This window comes from Aythya marila (genome assembly GCF_965140915.1).
Source record: "Aythya marila genome assembly, contig: HAP1_HAP1_SCAFFOLD_154, whole genome shotgun sequence".
In the NCBI taxonomy this organism is placed as follows: Eukaryota; Metazoa; Chordata; class Aves; order Anseriformes; family Anatidae; genus Aythya; species Aythya marila.
This window is the reverse complement of record NW_028137218.1, coordinates 652,360-678,283: the sequence shown is the minus strand read 5'-3', so window position 1 is coordinate 678,283 and position 25,924 is coordinate 652,360.

Below are 25,924 nucleotides of genomic sequence, written 5' to 3'. Positions count from 1 at the left end.
TCCAAGGACTAACTTTTTCCATATCTCATTCTTCCATTTACTTCAAACAGTCCCTGTTGTGTCAGCCAAAATCCTAGTGTCATTTATTTCTGTTTATTCAGTATTCTCCCTGTATGCAAATTACTCCTTTCCTCGTTACTTTTGTTTTACCTCACCCATCCGTAAAATTTATACCTTGGTAATTTTATCTCCCAGTTGATAGCTTGATTTAACCAAGTCTCTGTCATTCCAATGTAATCATAATTTTCCCTCAACACATGTTTCTAATACAGCAATCTTGTTTCATACATGTATGTTTCTAGCATTTGTAAAACACATTCATCCTGTTCTTTGTCCTTTTTGGTCACTTTTTTTTATTGAATGTGTAGAAAGAAAGGGTTTCCACATTGACTTAATTTACAAATTCAGTGCCCCTTTCTCTAACCATTAAAGTCCTTATCTTTTTTGTCTACGTGAACTCTGGCTTCTGAGTAATACTAGAAAATTAAGACTCTTTAAATTACTTTTCTCATCTCAGTCTGAAAGTGTTTCTACAGAGACAATCTCTTTTGATTTTGAAGGGTTGTTAACCCTGCTTTTTAGGTAAGAGACCTCAAACTTCTCTTCACAGAGGATTTTGAACCAGCATACCAGTAGTTAGCCTATAAGATCAATGCTTTGCCTCCTTTATTCAGATTGCCCTTTGAAAGTTACTTAAATGGTAGACCCACATGATTAGTTCTTTCTTTGTCAAGCAGACACTCATGCTGTCAGTCCTCTCTGGGTGCCAATACCTTCAGTGTGCACTAAAATTCCTGGAAGCTTTCTGACGCCCTTTCAGTATTTTGAACTTTTGTCTGGTTGAGAATTGGAATATTGATTTACTTGTCTGGGTTGCTTATACCACGTCATCCCCCCCCCCCCCTTTTTTTTTTCTTCATTGTTCTCCTTTTCTGATAGAGATAGGGTGATACAGAAGAGTTTGGATGCTTATTAATCAAAAATAAATCAAATTTTGGAAATGGAAAACAATCACTTATCTACCTGTAAATGGCAGAGAGCTGCTCTCTAGCTATCTTGCAACTGCCCATGGAAAGTACAAATCTGGGCTCAGAGGACTGAAATAACTCCACCCTGTTCTGTTTTGCACCAGTCTAATCTTCACTCCAGCTGCTTCTGCCTAAACACAGGACAGCACCTTAACTATCCAAATGGCTGATTAAATGATAGGTTTACCACTTTTCCTAATCTGTGAAAAGAGCAGTTCAAAACTATGTGTTTCTTAGTTGAATAAAGCCTGAAGAAAAAGTGATTCTTCCGTAACTCAGATTTATAGCTTCGCTCTTCCTTTCCTCCTTTCTCACTTTCACTATCTCCTATTGTCAGCTGTTCCTCTCCAGTTGCCTTATTTTACAGCTATTGCTTCCCACTTCTTCTGATGTATTTACCTACAACCCATGTCTACATCTGCACACCAACCTTCTCTTGTCTAGCTAACCGGAGACATATTTCACTGCAGTTCTGTGAGCTGCATGAGCTCTTATGATTCTGCCAGCTGATGAAGATTGACCTGCTGTAGAGGGAATGAAAAACTGGGACGTCTTTTCATTCTTCCTGTCAGTAAAACACCTGTTTTTAAGCCTTCCATTAAGAAAAATTATAATAAAATAAATCCACCATATTATATTACAGTAAAACTACACGGTGCAGGGAGATTGATTTAGGCAATATGTGTTTATGCAGATGGGAATATACTTCGAAGTCTGAGGGTGAGGGCCTCATACTTCAAAGAGCTCTAAGGATTTATGGAACAGATGGTAAGACTGAGAGTGCCGTGTGAACCCATCAGCGTGGACACAGATCTTGGAATCTAGATGTTCGTGTTTGACACATGACTGAACACATGAACCATAAATAACACTGATCCCTGTTTGTAGGAGATGAGCCTTTGATGAGTGGAAGTGGTTCTATTTTGCTGTATCATGGGATAGCGAGCATGGGAAGCAGTGCATCACTAGTTAGTTCAGGAGTGACTGATAGATAGGGTGGACCTTGCTAGCTCTTGTGTAATCTGTTTGTTACTTGGAGAACTTTCTTTCTGCAGTGAGATATATCTTGCTCACAACTAAATGGAATCTAATTATTTGTGGGCTGAAATAAGAACAAATGGAGATATAGAAAGAACTATGTCTAGATCAGCAGAGCAATGAAGAAAAAGTCCAAGAGAGGAAAAAGTGTATGACAGCATAAGAGAGGAAAAAGGTAATTCAGAATGCAAGTGAATGCATGTAGGAGAAGAAACTAAACAAAATTACACAAAATGATTGTAGAAATAGATTAAGAAAATAGACGTAAATGATAAGTAATAGAGAGTGAAAACATGATTACACCAAGAAAACTGTGTTTAAAAACATGCATTTACCTAACTTAGGACTTTAACTTGCAAAATACCATGGCATCAGTGCCAAAGATTACTTGACTACTGTTAGCTTGTGCAGCACTAAAAGCAGAATCATGTCAATTGCTTATTTGCAGGATTTTTCCTATTTCTAAGAGTTGATATGGAAATGATCCAGTATGTATCAGTACAATTTCTGAACACTTGAAAAGAGATACTGTGGCTTCCCCTTCAGAAAAGAATCTCGAGAGCCAAGTACAGGGGGACAATCACTTCCCTAGCCCTGCTGGCCACACTGCTTCTGATACCAGCCAGGATGCTGTTGGCCTTCTTGGCCAGCTGAGCACACTGCTGGCTCATATTCAGCCGACTATCCACCATCACTCCCAGGTCCTTCTCCTCCTGGCAGCTTTTCAACCACTCATCTCCCAGCCTGTAGCTCTGCTTGGGGTTGTTGCATCCCAGGTGCAGGACCCGGCACTTGGCCTTGTTGAACTTCATGCAGTTGGCCTCAGCCCATTGGTGCAGCCTATCCAGATCCTCCTGCAGAGCCTTCCTACCCTCGAGCAGATCGACACACACCCCTAACCTGGTGTCATCTGCAAACTGACTGAGGGTGCACTCGATGCCCTCATTCAGATCATCGATAAAGATATTAAAGAGGACTGGCCCTAGTCCTGAGCCCTGGGGGACTCCACTAGTGACCGGCCTCCAACTGGCTTTAACTCCAGTTAAATGTAACTGGATTACAACAGCAGGCATGCTTCTAGCCACACATGCCTTTTTCCAGAGAGCAAGATGAAGCACATGGCAACCCCCAGGCTGCTGCACCCTGAGGGGCAAGGGCAGAGCAAAGCCCAGGCTGGCACAACACAAAGCGTTGGGGACGGCCATGGCTGCGGAATGCTGGCCCCAAGGGCGGTTGGGCGGTTGGGCAGGCCTGTACCGGCTGCCCGTGCTGACGGGGAGGCTGCTCGGCTGCCTGCTCCTCCCGCTCAAGTGTCCGCTCCATAGACAAACTCAACCAGAGGGAGTCAGCTTCTTTTTCCTCTCTCTTCAAGCAGGATGGTGACACGATTGGGTTAGGACACGAGTGACTGCTGCATGAGGATGAGGGGACAGGGACGGCCTCGGTGAGTCGCTGCAGACCCTCGGGCACAGAGGCAGGGGATGCCCATGGTTACAGAGGGATGCTGCTCCGTTTGGTGCTTTTCCTCTTTCAGACAGAAACATCCCTAGCGATGAGACCGGACCATGGCACACTGCTGGCCTCTCTCGCTTTGGGAACTCAGCCAGAAAAGATGCCAATGCTCTCCAGGACAGATAAGACAGTCCCAAGCCATTCCCCACCACGGTGTCACCATGCTAAGTGGGAATATGACACATTTAAGCTACAACAAAGAAACATCTCCTGGACATGAGGAAGATGGGAGATGGACAGCCTTCTTGTAAGGCTGGGAGAGCCTCGTGCAAGGAGGAAGGAATGGCTTCCAGTGCTGAGAGGGGGTGGCTGCTCGGTTTGTTGCCTCCTCTGTTACAGCTGGAGACACTGACAGTGCTGGAATGAAGCCATGGCACACTCCTGGACTGTCTGGCATTGAGAAGTCAGCTGGAAAAGGTGTGAACAATCTCCAGGACAGGTAAGATCAGCCCAACCCACACCCACCAGCCTCTAACAGCAAGCAGGAAGGTGACACGCTCAGGCCAGGAGGGCAGCGACCACTCCATGAGGCCGATGGGACAGGGACAGCTTTGGACAGCCTAGGGCATGGAGGAAGGGGCTGCCTGTTTGACAGAGGGATGCTGCTCCGTTTGGTGCTTGTTCTCTTTCAGCCAGGAGCACACCGCGATTCGACCAGACCACGGCACAATCCTGGCTGCTCTCCCCTTGAGAAGTCATCTGGGAGGAAGAGCTGCCAACGCTCTCCAGGACAGGTAAGATTGCCCCAATCCACACCCACCAGGTTCTAACAGCGAGGAGGACGGTGACATGATCAAGGTAGGACGGGAGTGGCCGCTGTATCAGGATGACGGAACAATGACAGCCTTGGTGAGTCGCTGGAGACTGTCGGGCACAGAAGTAGGGGCAGTCTGTGCTCTCAGGGGGATGCTGCTCCATTTGGTGCTTCTCTTTTGCAGCCAGATTCACACAGCGATGGGAGCAAACCACAGCACAATCCAGGCCACTCTCTCCTTCAGAAATCAGCTGGAATGAGCTGCCAGTGTTCTCCAGGACAGGCAAGATTTCCCCAGGCCACACACACCAGGTTCTATTAGCAAGCAGGATGGTGACATGATCGGGGTAGGATGGGAGTGACCACTGGATCAGGATGATGGAGCAATGACAGCCTCGGTGAGTTGTGGTAGAGCCTCGGATAGAGAGGCAGGAGCTGCCCATGGTCATGGAGGGATGCTGCTCCTCTTTTTCCTTCTCTTACTAAAGCCAGACACACACAGAATTGCCTCCAGACCACAGCACAATACTGGCCTCTCTCCCCTTGAGAAGTCAGCTGGAAGGATCTTCCAGCGTACACCAGGACAGGTAAGATCTCCCCAACCTACACCCAGCAGGCTGTAACAGTAAGCAGGATGGTGACACTCTTGTGCTAAGATGGCAGTGATAGCTCCATGAGGACGACGGGACACAGACAGACTCTGTGAGAGACCGTTGATCACAGAGGCAGGGGCTGCCCGTGTTGACAGAGGGATGCTGCTCCTTTTGGTGCTTCTCTTTTGCAGCCAGAATCACACAGCCATTGGCGCCAAAACACAGCACACTCCAGGCCACTCTCCCCTTGAGAAATCAGCTGGAAAGAAGAGCTCCCAACACTCCACCTGACAGGTAAGATCGCCCCAAGCTACACCCCCGATCGTCCACAGCAAGCATGAAGCTGACAGAATGGGGGCAGGACAGCAGTGAATGCTTCATGAGGATGACGGGACACAGACAGGCTCGGTGAGTCGCTAGATGCTCTTGTGCTGAGTCAAGGGCTGCCAAGATCACAGGGAGGTGCTGCTTTGTTTTGTGTTTCTTCTCTTTCAGCCAGACACACACAGAGACGAGACCAGACTACAGCAAACTTCTGGCCTCTCTGCCCACGACCACTCTTCTGGGAGGAAGAGCTGCCAACGCTCTCCAGGACTGGTAAGATTTCCCCAACCTACACCCCAGCATGGTCTCGTAGCAAGCAGGACAGTGACACACTTGGGCCAGGATGGGAGGGACCGGTCGGTCAGGATGACAGGAGACGGATTGACGTGGTGAGACGCTCGAGGTTGTTGCGCACAGAGGCAGGGTCAGCCCCTGGTCACACGGGGATGCTGCTCCATTTGTTTTTTCTCTTATTAAAGCCAGACACACACAGCGATGGGAAGCAGACGATGGCACAATCGTGGCGACTCTCCCTTTGAGAAGTCATCTGGAAGGAACATCCAGCACTCTCCAGGACAAGTAACATCGTCCCATACCTCGTCCACCACTGTCCACAGAAATCAGGAAGGTGACACGATCAGGATAGGACGGCAGTGACCATGGAGACGACGGAACACAGCAAGCTTCGGTGAGTCACTAGAGACCCTCGGGTACAGAGGCAAGGGCTGCCCGTGTAGACAGAGGGACGCTGCTCCGTTTGGTGCTTCTTTTCTTTCAGCCAGAATCACACAGCGATTGGACCAGACCACGGCACAATCCTGGCTGCTCTCCCCTTGAGAAGTCAGCTGGAAGGAAGAGCTGCCAATGCTCTCCGGGACAGGTAAGATCGCCCCAACCCACATCCCCGATGGTCCACCGCAAGCAGGAAGATGACAGAATGGGGGCAGGACAGGAGTGACCGCTGCATGAGGATGATGGGACACGGACAGCATCGGTGAGTCGGTAGATACTCTTGAGCAGAGAGGCAGGGGCTGCCCATGGTCACAGGGAGGTGCTGCTTTGTTTTGTGTTTCTTCTCTTTCAGCCAGACACACACAGGGTTGCCTCCAGACTACGGCACAATCCTGGCCTCTCTGGCCTTGAGAAGTCAGCTGGAAGGAACTTCCAGCGCTCTCTAGGACAGTTAAGATCTCCCCAACCAACGCCCAGCAGGCTGGGAGTTGCTGCTCCGTTTGGTGTTTTTCCTCTTTCAGCCAGAAACGACACAATCCTGGACTGTCTACCCTCAAGCACTCAGCTGGACAGAAGAGCTGCCAAGGCTCTCCAGGACAGGTAAGATCACCCCAACCCACACCCACCAGGTTTTAACAGCAAGCAGGATGATGACACGCTCGGGTCAGGAGGGCAGTGACTGCTGCATGAGGATGACAGGACACGGACAGCCTCGGTGAGTAACTGGAGACCCTCAGGCACAGAGGCAGGGGCTGCCCGTGTTGACAGAGGGATGCTGCTCTGTTTGGTGCTTCTTCTCTTTCAGCCAGAATCCAACAACGATTGAACCAGACCAAGGCACAATCCTGGCCGCTCTCCCGTTCAGCAGTGAGCTGGAATAAGAGCTGCCAACGCTCTCCAGGACAGGTAAGATCGCCCCAACCCACACCCGCTGGGTTCTATTAGCAAGAAGGACCTGACACGATCAGGCTAGGATGGGAGTGACCGCTCCATCAGGACAACGAGACACAGACGGCCTTGGTGAGTCGCTGGAGACCCTCGGGCACAGAGGCAGGGGCTGCCCATGGTCACAGGGGGATGCTGCTCCTTTTGGTGCTTCTCTTTTGCAGCCAGAATCACACAGCCATTGGCACCAAACCACAGCACACTTCAGGCAACACCCCCCTTGAGAAATCAGCTGGAATAAGAGCTGCCAACACTCTGCAGGGCAGGCAAGATTGTCCCAGGCCACACACACCAGGTTCTATTCTCAAGCAGGATGGTGACATGATCGGGGTAGGACGGGAGTGACCACTGGATCAGGATGATGGAGCAATGACAGCCTCGGTGAGTTGTGGTAGAGCCTTGGGCAGTGAGGCAGGGGCTGCCCATGGTCATGGAGGAATGCTGCTCCTCTTTTTCCTTCTCTTTTAAAGCCAGACACACACAGGATTGCCTCCAGACCACAGCACAATCCTGGCCTCTCTCCCCTTGAGAAGTCAGCTTGAAGGATCTTCCAGCGCGCTCCAGGACAGGTAAGACCTCATCAACCTACACCCAGCAGGCTGTAACAGTAAGCAGGATGGTGACACACTCGGGCCAATATGGCAGTGATAGCTCCATGAGGATGACGGGACACGGACAGACTCAGTGAGTCGCTAGAGACCGTTGATCACAGAGGCAGGGACTGCCTGTGCTCACAGAGGGATGCTGCTCCTTTTGGTGCTTCTCTTTTGCAGCCAGAATCACACCACCATTGGCACCAAAACACAGCACACTCCAGGCCACTCTCCCCTTGAGAAATCAGCTGGAATAAGAGCTGCCAATGCTCTGCAGAACAGGTAGTATCCCCCCAACCCACACCCACCAGGTTCTAACAGCAAGGAGGACGGTGTCATTATAGGGGTAGGACGGGAGTGGCCACTGTATGAGGACGACGGGATAATGACAGCCTCGGTGAGTCACTGGAGACCCTCGGGCAGTGAAGTAGGGACGGCCTGTGGTCTCAGGGGGTTGCTGCTCCATTTGGTGCTTCTTCTCTTTCAGCCAAAATCACATGGAGTGTGGACCAGACCACGGCACAATCCTGGCCACTCTCCCTTTGAGATGTCAGTTGTAAGGAAGAGCTGCCAACGCTCTTCAGAACAGGCAAGATTGCCCCAACCCACACCCAGCAGGCTCTAACTCCAAGCAGGATAGTGACACACTTGGGCCAGGATGGGAGGGACCGGTCGGTCAGGATGACAGGAGACGGATTGACGTGGTGAGACGCTCGAGGTTGTTGCGCACAGAGGCAGGGTCAGCCCCTGGTCACATGGGGATGCTGCTCCATTTTTTCTTTCCATTACTAAAGCCAGACACACACAGCAATGGGAAGCAGGCGACGGCACAATCGTGGCGACTCTCCCTTTGAGAAGTCATCTGGAAGGAACATCCAGCGCTCTCCAGGACAAGTAAGATCGCCCTAACCCACACACACCAGGCTCTAACTGCAAGCATGAATGTGACATGATCGGGTCAGGATGGGAGTAACCTCTCTATGAGGATTACGGAACACAGACAGCCTCGGTGAGTCGGTGGAGACCCTCAGGCAGAATGGCAGGGGCTGCCCGTGCTCACAGAGGGATGCTGCTCTGTTTGGTGCTTCTCTTTTGCAGCCAGAATCACACAGAAATGGCACAAAAACACAGCGCACTGCTGGCCACTTTCCCCTTGAGAAATCAGCTGGAATAAGAGCTGCCAATGCTCTCCAGGACAGGTAAGATCGCCCCAACCCACACCCACCAGTGTCCACAGTAAGCAGGAAGGTGACACAATCAGGCTAGGACGGGAGTGGCCACTGTATGAGGACGACGGGACAATGACAGCCTTGCTGAGTCGCTGGAGACCCTTGGGCACAGAAGTTGGGGCAGCCTGTGGTCTCAGGGAGGTGCCTCTCCGTTTGATGCATCTCTTTTCCAGCCAGAATAACACATTGATGGCACGAAACCACAGCACACTCCTGGCCACTCTCCCCTTGAGAAGTCAGCTGGAAGGAAGAGCTTCCAACGCAGTCCAGCACAGGCAAGATCACCCCAACCCACACCCTTGATGGTCCACAGCAAGCAGGAAGATGACAGTGAATGCTGCATCAGGAAGATGGGACACAGACAGGCTTGGTGAGTCGGTAGATACTCTTGAGCGGAGAGGTAGCGGCTGCCCATGGTCAAAGGGAGGTGCTGCTTTGTTTTGTGCTTCTTCTCTTTCAGCCAGACAGACACAGTGATTAGACCAGACCACGGCAAACTCCTAGCCTCTCTGCCCTCGACCGCTCAGCTGGAAGGAACAGCTGCCAGCAATCTCCAGGACAGGTAGGATAGCCCCAACCCACACCCACAAGGCTCTAACTGCAAGCAGGATGGTGACACGATTGGGGTAGGACAGCACTGACTGCTCCATCAGGACGATGGGACAGGGACAACCTTGGTGGGTCCTGGTAGACCCTTGGGTACTTAGGCAAGCGCTGCCCATGGTTACAGAGGGATGCTGCTCCGTTTGGTGCTTTTCCTCTTTCAGACAGAAACATCCCTAGCGATGAGACCGGACCATGGCACACTGCTGGCCTCTCTCGCTTTGGGAACTCAGCCAGAAAAGATGCCAATGCTCTCCAGGACAGATAAGACAGTCCCAAGCCATTCCCCACCACGGTGTCACCACGCTAAGTGGGAATATGACACATTTAAGCTACAAGGAACATCTCCTGGACATGAGGAAGATGGGAGATGGACAGCCTTGGTGTGAGGCTGGGAGAGCCTCGTGCAAGGAGGAAGGAATGGCTTCCAGTGCTGAGAGGGGGTGGCTGCTCGGTTTGTTGCCTCCTCTGTTACAGCTGGAGACACTGACAGTGCTGGAATGAAGCCATGGCACACTCCTGGACTGTCTCGCATTGAGAAGTCAGCTGGAAAAGGTGTCAACAATCTCCAGGACAGGTAAGATCACCCCAACCCACACCCACCAGCCTCTAACAGCAAGCAGGAAGGTGACACGCTCGGGCTAGGAGGGCAGAGACCACTCCATGAGGACGATGGGACAGGGACAGCTTTGGACAGCCTAGGGCATGGAGGAAGGTGCTGTCTGTTTGACAGAGGGATGCTGCTCCGTTTGGTGCTTGTTCTCTTTCAGCCAGGAGCACACCGCGATTCGACCAGACCACAGCACAATCCTGGTTGCTCTCCCCTTGAGAAGTCATCTGGGAGGAAGAGCTGCCAACGCTCTCCAGGACAGGTAAGATTGCCCCAATCCACACCCACCAGGTACTAACAGCAAGGAGGACGGTGACATGATCGGGGTAGGATGGGAGTGGCCGCTGTATCAGGATGACGGAACAATGACAGCCTCGGTGAGTCACTGGAGACCGTCGGGCACAGAAGTAGGGGCAGCCTGTGCTCTCAGGGGGATGCTTCTCCATTTGTTGGTTCTTCTTTTTCAGCCAGAATCACACAGCGATTGGACCAGACCATGTCAAAATCCTGGCCGCTGTCCCCTTGAGAAGTCTTCTTGAATAAGAGCTGCCAACGCACTCCAGGACACGTAAGATTGCCCAAATCCACACCCACCACTGTCCACAGTAAGCAGGACGGTGACATGATCAGGCTAGGACGGGAGTGAGAGCTCCATCACGACGACGGGACACGGACAGCCTCAGTGAGTTTCTAGATACTCTTGAGCAGAGAGGCAGGGGCTGCCCGTGGTCACAGGGAGGTGCTGCTCTGTTTGGTGCTTCTCTTTTGCAGCCAGAATCACACAGCGATGACAACAAACCACAGCACACTCCTGGCCACTCTCCCCTTGAGAAATCAGCTGGAATCAGAGCTGCCAACGCTCTTCAGGACAGGTAAGATTGCCCCAACCCTCACCCACCAGGTTCTAACTGCAAGCAGGACGGTGACATGATCGAGGTAGGAAGGGAGTGATCGCTGCATGAGGTTGACGGAACAATGAAAGCCTCAGTGAGTCCCGGTAAACCCTTGGGCAGAGAGGCAGGGGCTGCCTGTGTTCACAGAGGGATGCTGCTCTGTCTCTTGGTGCTTCTCTTTCAGACAGAAACGCATAGCGATGGAACCAGACCAAGGCACAATCCTGGCCGCTCTCCCTTGAGAAGTCAGCTGTAAGGAAGAGCTTCCAACACTCTCCAGGACAGGTAAGATTGCCCCAAACCACGCCAACAGGTTCTATTAACAAGCAGAACCGTGACATGATCAGGGTAGGACAGGAGTGACCGTTCCATCAGGATGACGGAACAATGACAGCCTCGGTGAGTCGCTGGAGACCCTCGGGCACAGAAGCAGGGGCAGCCTGTGCTCTCAGGGGGATGCTGCTCTGTTTGCTGCTTCTCCTTTTGCAGCCAGATTCACACAGCGATAGCACCAAATCACAGCACACTCCTGGCCACTCTCCCCTTGAGAACTCAGCTGGAAGGAAGAACTTACAGTGCTCTTCGGAGTGGTAAGATCACCCCAAACCACACTCATCAAGGCCACAGCAAACAGGAAGGTGATTCGATTGGTCCAGGATGGCAGTGAGCACTCCCGCAGGATGATGGGAGGTGGTCAGACTTGGTGAGATGCTCGAGAACCTCGGGCACAGAGGCAGGGTCATGCTGTGGTCACACGGGGGTGCTGCTCCGTTTGTTCTTTCTGATATTAAAGCCAGACACACACAGCGATGGGACGAGAGCACAGCACAGTCCTGCCCTCTCTCCCCTTGAGAAGGCAACTGGGAGGAAGAGCTGCCAACGCTCTCCAGGACAGGTAAGATCACCCCAACCCAAACCCACCAGCCTCTAACAGTGAGCAGGACGGTGACACTCTCGGGCCAGGAGTGCAGTGACCGCTCCATGAGGACGACAGGACAGGGACAGCTTTGGACAGCTTAGGGCACAGAGGCAGGAGCTACCCGTGTTCACAGAGGGATGCTGCTCCATTTGGTGCTTTTTCTCTTTCAGCCAGAATCACACGGCGATTGGACCAGACCACAGCACAATCCTGGCCTATCTCCCCTTGAGAAGTCAGCTGTAAGGAAGAGCTGCCAATGCTCTCCAGGACAGGTAAGATTGCCACAACCCATACCCACCACTGTCCACAGTAAGCAGGAAGTTGACACAATCAGGCTAGGACGGGAGTGACTGCTCCATCAGGACAACGAGACACAGACGGCCTTGGTGACTCGCTGGAGACCCTCGGGCACAGAGGTAGGGTCTGCCCATGGTCACAGGGGGATGCTGCTCCTTTTGGTGCTTCTCTTTTGCAGCCAGAATCACACAGCCATTGGCACCAAAACACAGCACACTCCAGGCCACTCTCCCCTTGAGAAGTCAGCTGGAATAAGAGCTGCCAACGCTCTGCAGAACAGGTAGTATCCCCCCAACCCACACCCACCAGGTTCTAACAGCAAGGAGGACTGTGACATGATCGGGATAGGACAGGAGTGGTGGCTGTTTGTGGACGGTGGGATAATGACAGCCTGGGTGAGTCTCTAGATACTCTTGAGCAGAGAGGCAGGGGCTGCCCATGGTCGCAGGGAGGTGCTGCTCCGTTTGTTGCTTTTCCTCTTTCAGCCAGAAACAGCACAATCTTGGCCTCACTTCCCTCTTGCACTTAGCTCAACAGTAGAGCTGCCAATGCTCTCCAGGGCATGTTCATGTAAGATCGCCCCAACCCACACCCACCAGCCTCTAACAGCAAGCAGGATGGTGACTAGATCGGGCGAGGAGGGCAGTGACCGCTCCACGAGGACAATGGGACAAGGACGGCCTTGGTGAGTCACTGGAGACCCTCGGGCACAGAGCCAGGGGCTGCCCGTGTTGACAGGGATGCTGCTCCATTTGGTGCTTCTTCTCTTTCACCCAGAATCACACGGCGATTGGACCAGACCACGGTACAATCCTGGCCGATCTCCTGTTGAGCAGTCAGCTGGAATAAGAGCTGCCAATGCTCTGTATGACAGGTAAAATTGCCCCAACCCACCCCCACCACTGTCCACACGATCAGGCTAGGACGGGAGTGACCGTTCCATGAGGACGACAGGACACGGACAGCCTCGGTGAGTCGCTAGATACACTTGAGCAGAGAGGAAGAGGGTTTTTGAACAAACCATAAATGTTTGTTCACTGTCTTTTGTATTACAAAAAACAAGGAGTTCTGTTTGAGTTGCGAAAGCTCCCTGCTGAAGTAAGGAGCAGTATAATGCTTGGCTAGACACTATGAAAATTCCTTTGCTTAATGTAACAAAAAAAGAGAACCCCCTTTCCTTCTCTCGTTCTGCATCTCAGTTGCCTCTTTTGTTCAAAGACACTGTTGCAAAGCTCATGTAACCACCTCCTGATAAGTTGTTAAACTAGTGTATCAACATCCTGCGTTCCTGTCTCATGCTGGGCCAACATGACCAATTAAAAAAAAAAAAAAAAAAGAAGTTGAACCACAATGCTGAGGAAGACTACAGCCTTCATCTTCATGACCACCAGAGGGACAGAGGTGACCCCCTAGCAACAGTGCGTGCAGTCACAGAACATACCAGGATGTGCTGTGTAATCCCAGAATTACCAAGATATAAAAAGGGACCCTGGCGGGGGTGAGGTGTGTGCCGTTGGAGGAGCAGAGACTCCCCGGCCGCCCAGCGCTGTTTTGCTTTCTGCTTGCTTACTCAATAAATTCTTTTCTAGGATTAATACAATGCTTTCTGAAAATTAATTAAGGGGGCAACTTATAACATTGGTGAAGAAGAATGCAGCCTAATGTCCGTCCATTTCCTGAGCCATAGCTGACCCCAGCGTGGGGGCTGCTGAGGAAGCCCAGAGTTGCATTTGTCCCAGCAGCTGTGGTGCCAGCAAATAGTAGCTGGCCTTTTACTGGCCTGGGAGTGTCCCAAAGGTGCTGGGACTGATGGCAAATGTCATCCTGCAGGGGAATCTGGAGCTGCCCTGTGCCTGGGCCAGGCTTCCTGTGCTGGCCTGGGGAGTGAGGCTGGCCCTGCGGGACACAGGCACTCTGTGCTGGGGATCTCCCAGGCAAGAGACCAGGAGTCCTACAGCTTCACGGACCTCCATTTCCCAAGCCATGACTTTCCCCAGCCCTGGGGTTGCTGGGGAGGCCCAGAGCCACCTTTGTCCCAGCAGCTGTGGTCTCTTGCGAGAGGCTGCAGCTGTGGTGGCCATGCCCAGAGCCCTGCAGCAGCCTGCGGTGGGCACTGCCCTGGGGCCAGCCCATCCTGGGCTGTTGGGCTGGGCTGTGCTGGACTGGGGAGAGGGCATCGAAGTGGGGAGAGGTGTGCAGGGGCTGGGCTGGGCTGGGCAGTGCTCGGCAGAGGGCAACAGCAGCATGAGGGAGCGGTGGCAGCATTTAGGGGAGGGCTCCCAGCAGGGCTTGGTGCTGCAGAGCCAGGGCTGCGCAAAGGGAGCCCGGAGCAGCAGGGGCAGGGAGCTCAGCATGGCCCTTGCAGCCCCCTGCCCTGGGCCTGCCTCTCCCCTTGGCCTCAGCCCCGGCCTTGTCTCTGCTGGCAGGAGGGTTCTTGGCATGTGCTCCCTGGCCTCCCCTCACCTCCACACAGCTGCTGTCCACTCAGGCTGCTGCCACAAACGTGTCCTCACAAGCAGCACCACCCCTTGGGCTGCTCCTCCTGGCCTCCCCCACCCCACTGCCTTGACTCCTTGTCTCTGCTGGGCCCCTCTTTGTCACCCAAATGTGTCCCTTGGCTGTCAGCTCCCTCTCCCCTGCCCCACAGGATGACAAGAATTGGGTGGGACATATTACCATGGCGTGTGGAAGTATTTTTGTAATCTGCATTGGTGATTGCACAAAAAGACACTTCCTTCACCAGTGATCTACATCCTTCTTCAGGTGAATTATCAGGATCTCTGTTCATCACAGGAGAAGAGATGCTGATGATTACGAGCACTTGCATTTCATTGCTTTCTCCATCATGGTGTACTCCCTCATCTTCCAGGCACTTCCACCCCTCTTGAATAAACTATCCATATTGAATGTCCCCTTTCTAGCTGCCTGTCTAGTGATGCAAGCACCAGGTGGCCAATGAAAGAAATGTCAGGGTTGGGGTGGTGAGGAGCAAGGTTGTCCATGCACTGTCAGGCCTCAAGAATCTGCTTTTCCTCCCTGTGGACGTCTCCATTGGAGAAGCCCTGGATTAATATCAATTGAAGAAAGATACTCAAAACTGAAATGTAATAAAACTCACCCTTTAAAATGAGAGGAGACATTTATTAGGTGCTTTTTGAAATCTTCCTCCTTAACTACACTATGAAAGCTCTCCAATTAGTTCTCCAAGTCTTGAAGACTTGAATAAAACTATGGAAGACATATGTTTGCTTAGGTGTTTCTGCATTGTAATGAGTTCCATGGTGGATTTTGGTGCTTAGTCTGTGAATGTCAGGTACTGAGAGGAGAATAATGCACATTAAACCATCGGACATTCATCCATTTTTCCTCTTGGGAAACACAAAGGCAACTGTGAGGCCTGAATAAGTTTTGAACACAATCTTTAGTCCCACCCTCAGGAGACCTCTTGCCTGGGAGTGTTGTTCTGAGGATATTTTCCTGCTACAGGTGTCTCTGCACACTTACTTGCAGGCTCAGGAAAGGCTGGTCTGGCTAGCTTTGGGCCTCACTAGTGGAGAGGCACGATCAGACAGCCTGTTCTTCACTCTGACATTTGGCAAGCCCCAGAGCATTAGACAATAACAGCGAGGGGAATTTTTGTAAATAAAGAGATAAAGTCTGACTTTAAGGAGAAATTACTTGACCTGGAGAGCAGGCTGGTGACAGCCAATGAGATATCTCTGTGGTTGGTGCAGGCCGCACACAGATGTACAGGCACTGACAGAATGAGAGCAGGATGCAGACATCGCCCTGACCATACAGTCACAGCATCCTGATGGCTGGTAGGGACCTCTGAAAGTCAACAAATCCAATGCTCTGCTCAGAGTGCCCACAGAACTGTTGAGCTGTGGAGAATGACCTCTTCTCAAAACTATTTCTCAGAGCAGTGCAAAGTGCTACATCATGGGAGGAAAAAATACATGAACTAGTATTTGCTGGGGCCACCCAGCTAAAAGATGTCTGTGCAGAAAAGGATGCAGGTATCCTGCTGGATAAGAAGTTGTACATGATCCAGCAATGTGACCTTGCTCTAATGAAGTCTGGTGGTATTCTGGGCTGCACTAGTCAGCATGTTGCCAGCAGGTTGAAGGAGGTGATCCTTCCCCTCTCCTCAGCACGGCTGAAGCCATACCTGCAGTACTGTGTCCAGTTCTGGAGTGCCCAGTACAAGAGAGACCTACACATCCTGGAGAGAGTCCAATGTGGAGCCATCAAGATTTTCAAGGGACTGGAGCACCTCTTCTGCAAGGAGAGGCTGAGAGCTGGGACTGTTCAGCCTGGAGGAGGCTCAAGGGGCATCATCTCAATGGCAATAAATGCTACGGAAGGTGAGGAGGTGAAACTGGTGCTGCTGTCCAGGGAATGTGAAGCATGGGCACTGCTCAGCCTGGGGTCTGTATTTCTGTGGGCTGACACAGTTGGAGGAATTGGGCAATAGGGTGCATCCTCTTTCCTGTCCCAAAAAGGCACTGCCTAGGTCTCCCAAACCAAACAGTCTGGACAGGAAAAAGGCTCCACCTTCTTCCCAAGTGCTGCTCTGATTGCTGAGGACAGGCGGAGACCTTGGGGCTGAGCAGCACCGTGTGACCCCATCATCCTGCAGACACAGACCAGGAGATTCTGAGCCCCACTCAGTACCACCACTGAGCTGGGACCCAAGCACTACATCCATCCCAGTCCAAGGGGCCACGGGAACTGAACAAAAAAGCTGCCAGGAATAGTGACTGTGTCCTGTGGTGTCTCCATGGTAGCATCTGGGTGCAACCCCTTTCACCAAATGGAGACTTCCAGCCCCAAAAGCTTGGGGCTGGAAGCAGACAGATTCTGCACCTGGGAAGGGGCAACCCTGGCTATACGTACAGACTTTGGGACGAGATGCTGGAGAGCAGCCCCAAAGAGAGGAATCTGGGGGTTTTGATTGACAGCAAGCTCTTAACCCAGGACAGTGGTCACAGCACCAAGCCTGACGGTGTTCAAGAAGTGTTAGGACAATGCTCTCAGACACACAGTCTTATTTTATTTTATCTTTTCCTGTGCCATATCTTTTTTTGTGCCATATACTTTTTTTGCCATATTTTTTTTATCTGTTTTTCAGTGCCATATTTGCAAGCAGCACAAAGTGTATTTCCTCCTGGTATGGACGGAATCACGTAAGGCCAAGAGTCCTAAGCTTTGGAGGTCACTTCAGATCTCCTGGATTGGCCTTGGGTGGAAGACTCTGAGCTGGTTGACAGATGTGCCTTTTGTACACTTGACAACCTGCCTGTGGCTGTGGTCATCAGACAATATTTCTGTGGTGATGGAGTGAGGGAAGGACTGGAGGGACTGTGTGGTGCAGCCTCAAAGTCAGGCCCGAGCTGTGATCGAATGGACACTCCTGCTGTATGTGCTTGAAGACACACGATGTAGCCAAGGTGACCTGGACGGGGCCCTGGGAAGGCACAGCCAGGGACCCCGGACTGCTGGGAAACACCAGTGCCAAGGACAAGACAAAAGTTGGGGGGCATGGAGGGGACACGAGCATTGTGGGAGGCCTCAGAATCTGGGGCCAGAGAGCTGCTGAGGTGAGGATGGGCCATTGGGATATCTCCTACGGGTGGCTGGCGGCGTCTCCAAGTGATGGACTGTGATGTCTGTGAGCAATGGATTGTGACTGCGTGGCCCTCACTGCTTATATGTGGGCGCAGAGTCCCACCCCGCCGGCTAGTGCCCGCACTCCGGCTGAGCGTTTACGTGAGGTCTGGAGTGAGGAGCAAGGTTGGCTTTGGTGCTGGTGTCGTGCCCTGGGAGTTGCTGCAGCAGCTCTCAGTGCCCTTCCCAGAGCCATCAGAGCTTCTTCCACGGTCCTGCGTCGTTCGGGCTGTGGGGAGACCCAGGAGGAGCGCTCGCAGCAGCAGAGGTGAGCACTGCAGGGACACCTCCCCCTGGGCAGCTGGAAGGGTTTCCTCCCTGAGGGACCTGCACAGCTCTTCCAGCTGCCCCCTCACCAGCTGATGACCGTGGCCTCTCTGCCTTTTGCAGTGTGACAGCTGCTGCTGCAGCTCAGGAAATAAACCTATACAATGTAGAAAATAAGTCCTATATATATAAAGTCTCAGTGTAGCTAACAATCTATTTGGTGTTGCCATCCACACCCCTGCTGCCATCTCCCCCTCTTCCTGCTGCTGTGCCCACTGCCTCCTTGCGTGCCCGCTGTGAGGTCTGGTGGGGTTGGGGCACGGTGATGCTGCCCTTCGCCAGGAGGGCTGGGGTGTTCATCTCGGCGCTCCCTTCCCAGGTGCCCGGCCCCACTGCTGCACTCCCCCTGACAGCGCATGCTGCCCAGCCGCAGGCCTGCAGCTCTGCAGCTGCTCCCAGCAGGAGATTTGGTGCCAGGGGGTGCCTGGGTTCAACAAGTCCAAACAAAAGGTGCTGCACCTGTTTCAGAGCAATAGCAGACACAAGAAGAACTCCCTGACAGCAGCCCTGTGGAGAGGAATTTGGGGGTTTTGTTGGATGAGCAGCTCGGCATGAGCCAGCAGCACGTGCTTGCAGCCCAGAAGACCAACTGCCTCCTGGGATCCATGAAGAGCAGCATGGCCAGAAGGGGAGGGAGGGGATTACCCCCTTCTCCTCTGCCTTTGTGAGGCCTCATTGGGAGTGCTGCATGCAGGTCTGGAGCCCACAGCACAAGAAGGACACAGATCTGGTAGAGTGTATCCAAAGAAGAGCCCTGAGGATGATCAAAGAGCTGGAGCACCTCTATTGTAAAGACAGGCTGAGGGAGCTGGGGATGTTGAGCCTGGAGAAGAGAAGGATCAGGGGTGACCTTATTGCAGCTTTTCAGTTCTTAAAGGGGGCTCTTAAAAAAGATTGAGAGCAACTTTATGCTCAGGCAGGCAGTGACTGGACAAAGGCAGATGGACTTGATGACCCTTGTGGGTCCCTTCTATGATTCTAAGGGGGAATGGTTTTAAACTAAAAGAAGGGAGATTTGGATTAGATGTTAGCAATTCTTAATTCAGGGGGCGGTGAGACACTGGCACAGGCTGCCCAGAGAAGCTATGGATGCCCCATCCCTGGCGGTGTTCAAGGCCAGGCTGGATAGGGCTTTGGGGAACCTGGTCTAGTGGGAGGTGTCCCTGCCCATGGCAGGGGATTGGAACCAGATGATCTTTAAGATCCCCTCCAACCCAAAGCAGCTCTATGGTCCTAGGATTCTCTGAATATCAGGTGGCAGAAGTGAGTGTTGTCTTGTTACCAAATACACACCCTGGAGCTAGAAGCCATACTGAAAATCACAGTTTCAGATTATGGTCCTGGGAGGCAATGGTGGACAGGTATGTATGAGGGATTTTGTATCATGTGTGTGGGGAGAGGCAATCTGGTGACCAGGCCTGATGCCACCAAGTCAAGCAGTGGGCAGTGACGACCAGCTTCAGCACAGGGATCCTGGCAGGCCAGGCCCCCAGGGACTAAGGATAAACCACAACCCTGCTTTCTCTTTTAAAACCCAGGCAGGGCACTGGTGCTACAAGGTGCAGGTATCTTATTTCACCTCTTAGACAGAGTCTGGTTCCTGGCTGGGCTCATTCCTCACATGGGGCTTGGTCATCAGAGCCCCAACATCAAACATCAATCCCAGGTCCTTCTCTGCCTGGCAGCTTTCCAACCACTCATCTCCCAGTCTGTAGCTCTGCTTGGGGTCATTCCGCCCCAGGTGGATGATCTTTAACATCCCTTCCAACCCAAGATTCTGTGATTCTATGAAGGTGATATAAAAGATTAAAAAATAAATTAGTTATTGGATTGTGTGGCCTTTTTCCATAGGAGTTTTAGGGGGCAGATCGGTATTCAGGGGTTAATTGATGTTGCCTTTCTAAAAGAATACAGTGTGCTGCAGTGAGTCTAAAAGGAGAGAGTGGCCTCTGGCTGTTTCTATCATAGAATATTTGAGGTGGAAGGTGCCCCCAAGGATCACTGAGTGCAACTCCTAGTCCCCAAAGGACTACCCCAAAGAAAGATAAAATAAAATCAGACTGTGTGCCTGAGAGCATTGTCCTAACACTTCTTGAACACCGACAGGCTTGGTGCCGTGACCACTGTCCTGGGTTAAGAGCTTGCTGTCAATCAAAACCCCCAGATCCCTCTCTTTGGGGCTGCTCTCCAGCATCTCGTCCCAAAGTCTGTACGTATAACCAGGGTTGCCCCTTCCCAGGTGCGGAATCTGGCTGCTTCCAGATTGTACCGGGAACTGCCCAGCCCAGCCCAGCCCCTGCCCACTTCGATGCCCTCTCCCCAGTCCAGCACAGCCCAGCCCAACAGCCCAGGATGGGCTGGCCCCAGGGCAGTGCCCACCGCAGGCTGCTGCAGGGCTCTGGGCATGGCCACCACAGCTGCAGCCTCTCGCAAGAGACCACAGCTGCTGGGACAAAGGTGGCTCTGGGCCTCCCCAGCAACCCCAGGGCTGGGGACAGCCATGGCTCGGGAAATGGAGGTCCGTGAAGCTGTAGGAGTCCTGGTCTCTTGCCTGGGAGATCCCCAGCACAGAGTGCCTGTGTCCCGCAGGGCCAGCCCCAGTCCCCAGGCCAGCACAAGGCACAGGGAAGCTCCAGATTCCTCTCCAGGATGACATTTGCCATCAGTCCCAGCACCTTTGGGACACTCCCAGGCCAGTAAAAGGACAGCTACTATTTGCTGGCACCACAGCTGCTGGGACAAATGCAACTCTGGGCTTCCTCAGCAGCCCCCACGCTGGGGCCAGCCATGGCTCAGGAAATGGACGGACATTAGGCTGCATTCTTCTTCACCAATGTTATAAGTTGTTTATTGAGTAAGCAACAGCAAGCAAAACAGTGCTGGGCGGCTGGAGAGTCTCCACTTGGCCAACGGCGCGCACCTCACCCCTGCCAGGGTCCCTTTTTATATCTTGGTAATTCCAGGATTACGCAGCACATCCTGGTATGTTCTGCGACTGCGAGCACTATTGCTAGGGGGTCGTCTCTGTCCCTCTGGTGGTCGTGAAGATGAAGGCCATAGTCTTCCTCAGTGTTGTGGTGCAACTGAGATGCAGAAAGAGAGAAGGGGAGGGGGTTCTCTTCTTTTGTTACATTAAGCAAAAGAATTTTCATAGTGTTTAGCCAAGCATTATACTGCTCCTTACTTCAGCAGGGAGCTTTTGCAACTCCCCCTCCTCAAACAGAACTCCTTGTTTTTATAATACAAAAGACAATGAACAAACATTTATGGTGTATTTTAATGGGCACCCCCTGCCTCTCTGCTCAAGTGTATCTAGCGACTCACCGAGGCTGTCTGTGTCCCATCAACCTCATGGAGCAGTCACTCCCGTCCTAGCCTGATTGTGTCAACTTCCTGCTTACTCTGGACAGTGGTGGGTAGGGGTTGGGGCAATCTTACCTGTCCTGGAGAGCATTGGAAGCTCTTCCTCCCAGCTGACTTCTCAAGGGGAGAGTGGCCAGCAGTGTGCTGTGGTTTGCTCCCATCACTGTGTGAATCTGGCTGCAAAAGGAGAAGCAGCAAACGGAGCAGCATCCCTCTGTCAACACGGGCAGCCCCTGCCTCTGTGCCCAAGGCTCTACCAGGACTCACCGAGGCTGTCCCTGTCCCATTGTCCTGATGGAGCAGTCACTGCTGTCCTACCCTGATCGTGTCACCTTCCTGCTTGCAGTTAGAGCCTTGTGGGTGTGGGTTGGGGCTATCCTACCTGTCCTGGAGATTGCTGGCAGCTGTTCATTCCAGCTGAGCGGTCGAGGCCAGAGAGGCTAGGAGTTTGCCGTGGTCTGGTCTCATCGCTGTGTGTGTCTGGCTGAAAGAGAAGAAGCACAAAACAAAGCAGCACCTCCCTTTGACCATGGGCAGCCGCTACCTCTCCGCTCAAGAGTATCTACCGACTCACCAAGCCTGTCTGTGTCCCGTCTTCCTGATGCACCATTCACTGTCATCTTCCTGCTTGCTGTGGACCATCAAGGGTGTGGGTTGGGGTGATCTTGCCTGTGCTGGACTGCGTTGGAAGCTCTTCCTTCCAGCTGACTTCTCAAGGGGAGAGCGGACAGGAGTGTGCTGTGGTTTGGTGCCATCAATGTGTTATTCTGGCTGGAAAAGAGATGCATCAAACGGAGAGGCACCTCCGTGAGACCACAGGCTGCCCCAAATTCTGTGCCCGAGGGTCTCCAGCGACTCAGCAAGGCTGTCATTGTCCCGTCGTCCTCATACAGTGGCCACTCCCGTCCTAGCCTGATCGTGTCACCTTCCTGCTTACTGTGGACACTGGTGGGTGTGGGTTGGGGCGATCTTACCTGTCCTGGAGAGCATTGGCAGCTCTTCCTCAAAGATGACTTCTCAAGGGGAGAGCGGTCAAGATTGTGCCGTGGTCTGGTCCAATCGCTGTGTGATTCTGGCTGAAAGAGAAGCAGCACCAAACGGAGCAGCATCCCCCTGAGAGCACAGGCCAACCCTGCTTCAGTGCCCGAGGGTCTCCAGCGACTCACCGAGGCTGTCATTATCCCGTCGTCCTCATAGAGCGGCCATTCCCGTCCTACCCCGATAATGACACCGTCCTCCTTGCTGTTAGAACATGGTGGGTGTGGGTTGGGGGGATACTACCTGTTCTGCAGAGCATTGGCAGCTCTTATTCCAGCTCATTTCTCAAAGGGAGTGTGGCCTGGAGTGTGCTGTGTTTTGGTGCCAATGGCTGTGTGATTCTGCCTGCAAAAGAGAAGCACCAAAAGGAGCAGCATCCCTCTGTGAGCACGGGCAGTCCCTGCCTCTGTGATCAACGGTCTCTAGAGACTCACCGAGTCTGTCCATGTCCCGTCGTCCTCATGGAGCTCTCACTGCCATCTTAGCACGAGTGTGTCACCATCCTGCTCACTGTTACAGCCTGCTGGGCGTAGGTTGGGAAGATCTTACCTGTCCTGGAGCACGCTGGAAGATCCTTCCAGCTGACTTCTCAACGGCTGAGAGGCCAGGATTGTGCTGTGGTCTGGAGGCAATTCTGTGTGTGTCTGGCTTTAGTAAGAGAAGGAAAAAGAGGAGCAGCATCCCTCCATGACCATGGGCAGCCCCTGCCTCTCTGACCGAGGCTCTACCACAACTCACCGAGACTGTCATTGCTCCATCATGCTGATCCCGTCCTACCCTCATCATGTCACCGTCCTGCTTGTGAATAGAACCTGGTGTGTGTGGCCTGGGACAATCTTGCCTGCCCTGGAGAGCATTGGCAGCTCTTATTCCAGCTGGCTTCTCAAGGGGAGAGCGGCCATGATTGTGCCATGTTCTGGTCCACACTTTGTGTGATTTTGGCTGAAAGAGAAGAAGCACCAAACAGAGCAGCATCCCTCTGTGAGAACGGGCAGCCCCTGCCTCTGTGCCCGAGGGTCTCCAGCGAGTCACCGAGGCAGTCCGTGTCTCGTTGTCCTGACGGAGTGGTCACTCCCGTCCTAGCCTGATCGTGTCACCGTCCTGCTTGCTAATAGAACCCGGGGAGTGTGGGTTGGGGCAATCTTACCTGTCCTGGAGAGCGTTGGCAGCTCTTCCTTACAGCTGACTTATCAAGGGGAGAGTGGCCAGGAGTGTGCTGTGGTTTGGTCCCATTGCTGTGTGAATCGGGCTGCAAAAGGAGAAGCAGCAAATGGAGCAGCATCCCTCTGTCAACACGGGCAGCCCCTGCCTCTCTGCCTGACGGTCTCCAGTGACTCACCGAGGCTGTCTGCGTCCCGTTTTCCTGATGCAGCATTCACTGCCGTCCTGCCCCCATTCTGTCGGCTTCCTGCTTGCTGTGGACCACTGGGGGTGTAGTTTAGGGTAATCTTACCTGTCCTTGAGAGCGTTGGCAGGTCTTGGTAACAGCTGAATTCGCAAAGGGAGAGCAGAAAGTTGTGCCATGGTCTGGTTCCATTGCTGTATGTTTATGGCTGAAAGAGAAGCACCACGAGACAGAGCAGCATGGCTCTGTGAACATGAGCAGCCCATGCCTCTGTGCCGAGGGTCTCTAGCGACTCACCGAGGCTGTCCGTGTCCTGTAATCCTCATGCAGCGGTCACTCCTGTCCTGACCCGATCGTGTCACCGTCCTGCTTGGAGTTAGAGCCTGGTGGGTGTGGGCTGGGGTATTCTTACCTGTCCTGAAGAGCGTTGGCAGCTCTGATTCCAGCTGATTTCTCAAGGGGTGAGTGGCCAGGACTGTGCTGTGGTTTGGTCCCATCACTGTGTGAATCTGGCTGCAAAAAGAAAAAGCACCAAACGGAGCAGCACCTCCCTGTGACCACGGGCAGCCCCTGCCTCTCTGCTCAAGAGTATCTAGCGACTCACCGAGGCTGTCAGTGTCCTGTCGTCTTGATGGAGCTCTCACTCCCATCCTAGCCTGATCGTGTCACCGTCCTGCTTACTGTGGACAGTGGTGGGTGTGGATTTGGGCAATCTTACCTGTCCTGGAGTGTGATGGCAGCTCTTATTCAAGCAGATTTCTCAAGGGGAGAGCGGCCAGGATTTTGACATGGTCTGGTCCAATCGCTGTGTGATTCTGGCTGAAAAAGAAGAACCAACAAATGGAACAGCATCCCCCTGAGAGCACAGGCTACCCCTACTTCTGTGCCCGACGGTCTCCAGCGACTCACTGAGGCTGTCATTGTTCCATCGTCCTGATGCAGCGACCACTCCCGTCTTATCCTGATCATGTCACCGTCCTCCTTGCTGTTAGTACCTGGTGAGTGTGGGTTGGGGCAATCTTACCTGTCCTGGAGAGCGTTGGCAGCTCTTCCTTACAGCTGACTTCTCAAGGGGAGAGTGGCCAGGATTATACCGTTGTCTGGTTCCATTGCTGTGCATTTCAGGCTGAAAGAGAAGCACCACGACACAGAGCAGCATCCCTCTTAACATGGGCAGCCCCTGCCTCTGTGCCCGAGGGTCTCTAGCAACTCCCCAAAGCTGTCCCTGTCCCATCGTCCTCATGGAGTGGTCACTGCCCTCCTGGCCCGAGCGTGTCACCTTCCTGCTTGCTGTTAGTGCCTGGTGGGTGTGGGTTGGGGAGATCTTACCTGTCCTGGAGAGCACTGGAGCTTCCTTTCACCTGACTTCTCAATGGGAGAGAGGCCAGGATTGTGCCGTGGGCTCATCCAATTGTTGTGTGTGTCTGGCTTTAATAACAGACAGAACAAACAGAGCAGCATCTCCCTGTGACCATAGGCAGTGACCTGCCTCTGTGCCCAAGGGTCTACCAGGACTCACCGAGGCTGTCCCTGTCCCATCGTCCTGATGGAGCAGTCACTGCTGTCCTACCCCGATCATGTCACCTTCCTGCTTGCAGTTAGAGCCTTGTGGGTGTCGGTTGGGGCGAACTTACCTGTCTTAGAGAGCATTGGCAGCTCTTCCTCCCAGATGACTTCTCAAGGGGAGAGCAGCCAGGAGTGTGCCGTGGTCTGGTCTCATCGCTGTGTGATTCTGGCTGAAAGAGAAGAAGCACCAAACAGAGCAGCATCCCTCTGTCTACACGGGCAACCCTTGCCTCTGTAGCCGAGGGTCTCCAGCAACTCACCGAGGCTTTCCGTGTTTTGTCGTCTCCATGGAGCGGTCACTGCCGTCCTAGTCTGATCGTGTCACCTTCCTGATTTCTGTGGACAGTGGTGGATGAGGCTGGGAGCAATGTTACTTGTCCTGGAGAGTGCTGGAAGTTCCTTCCAGATGTCTTCTCAAAAGGAGAGTCGCCACGATTGTGCCGTCGTCTGCTTCCCATCGCTGTGTGTCTGGCTTTAATAAGAGAAAGAAAAAATGGAGCAGCATCCCCGTGTGACCAGGGGCTGACCCTGCCTCTGTGCCCAAC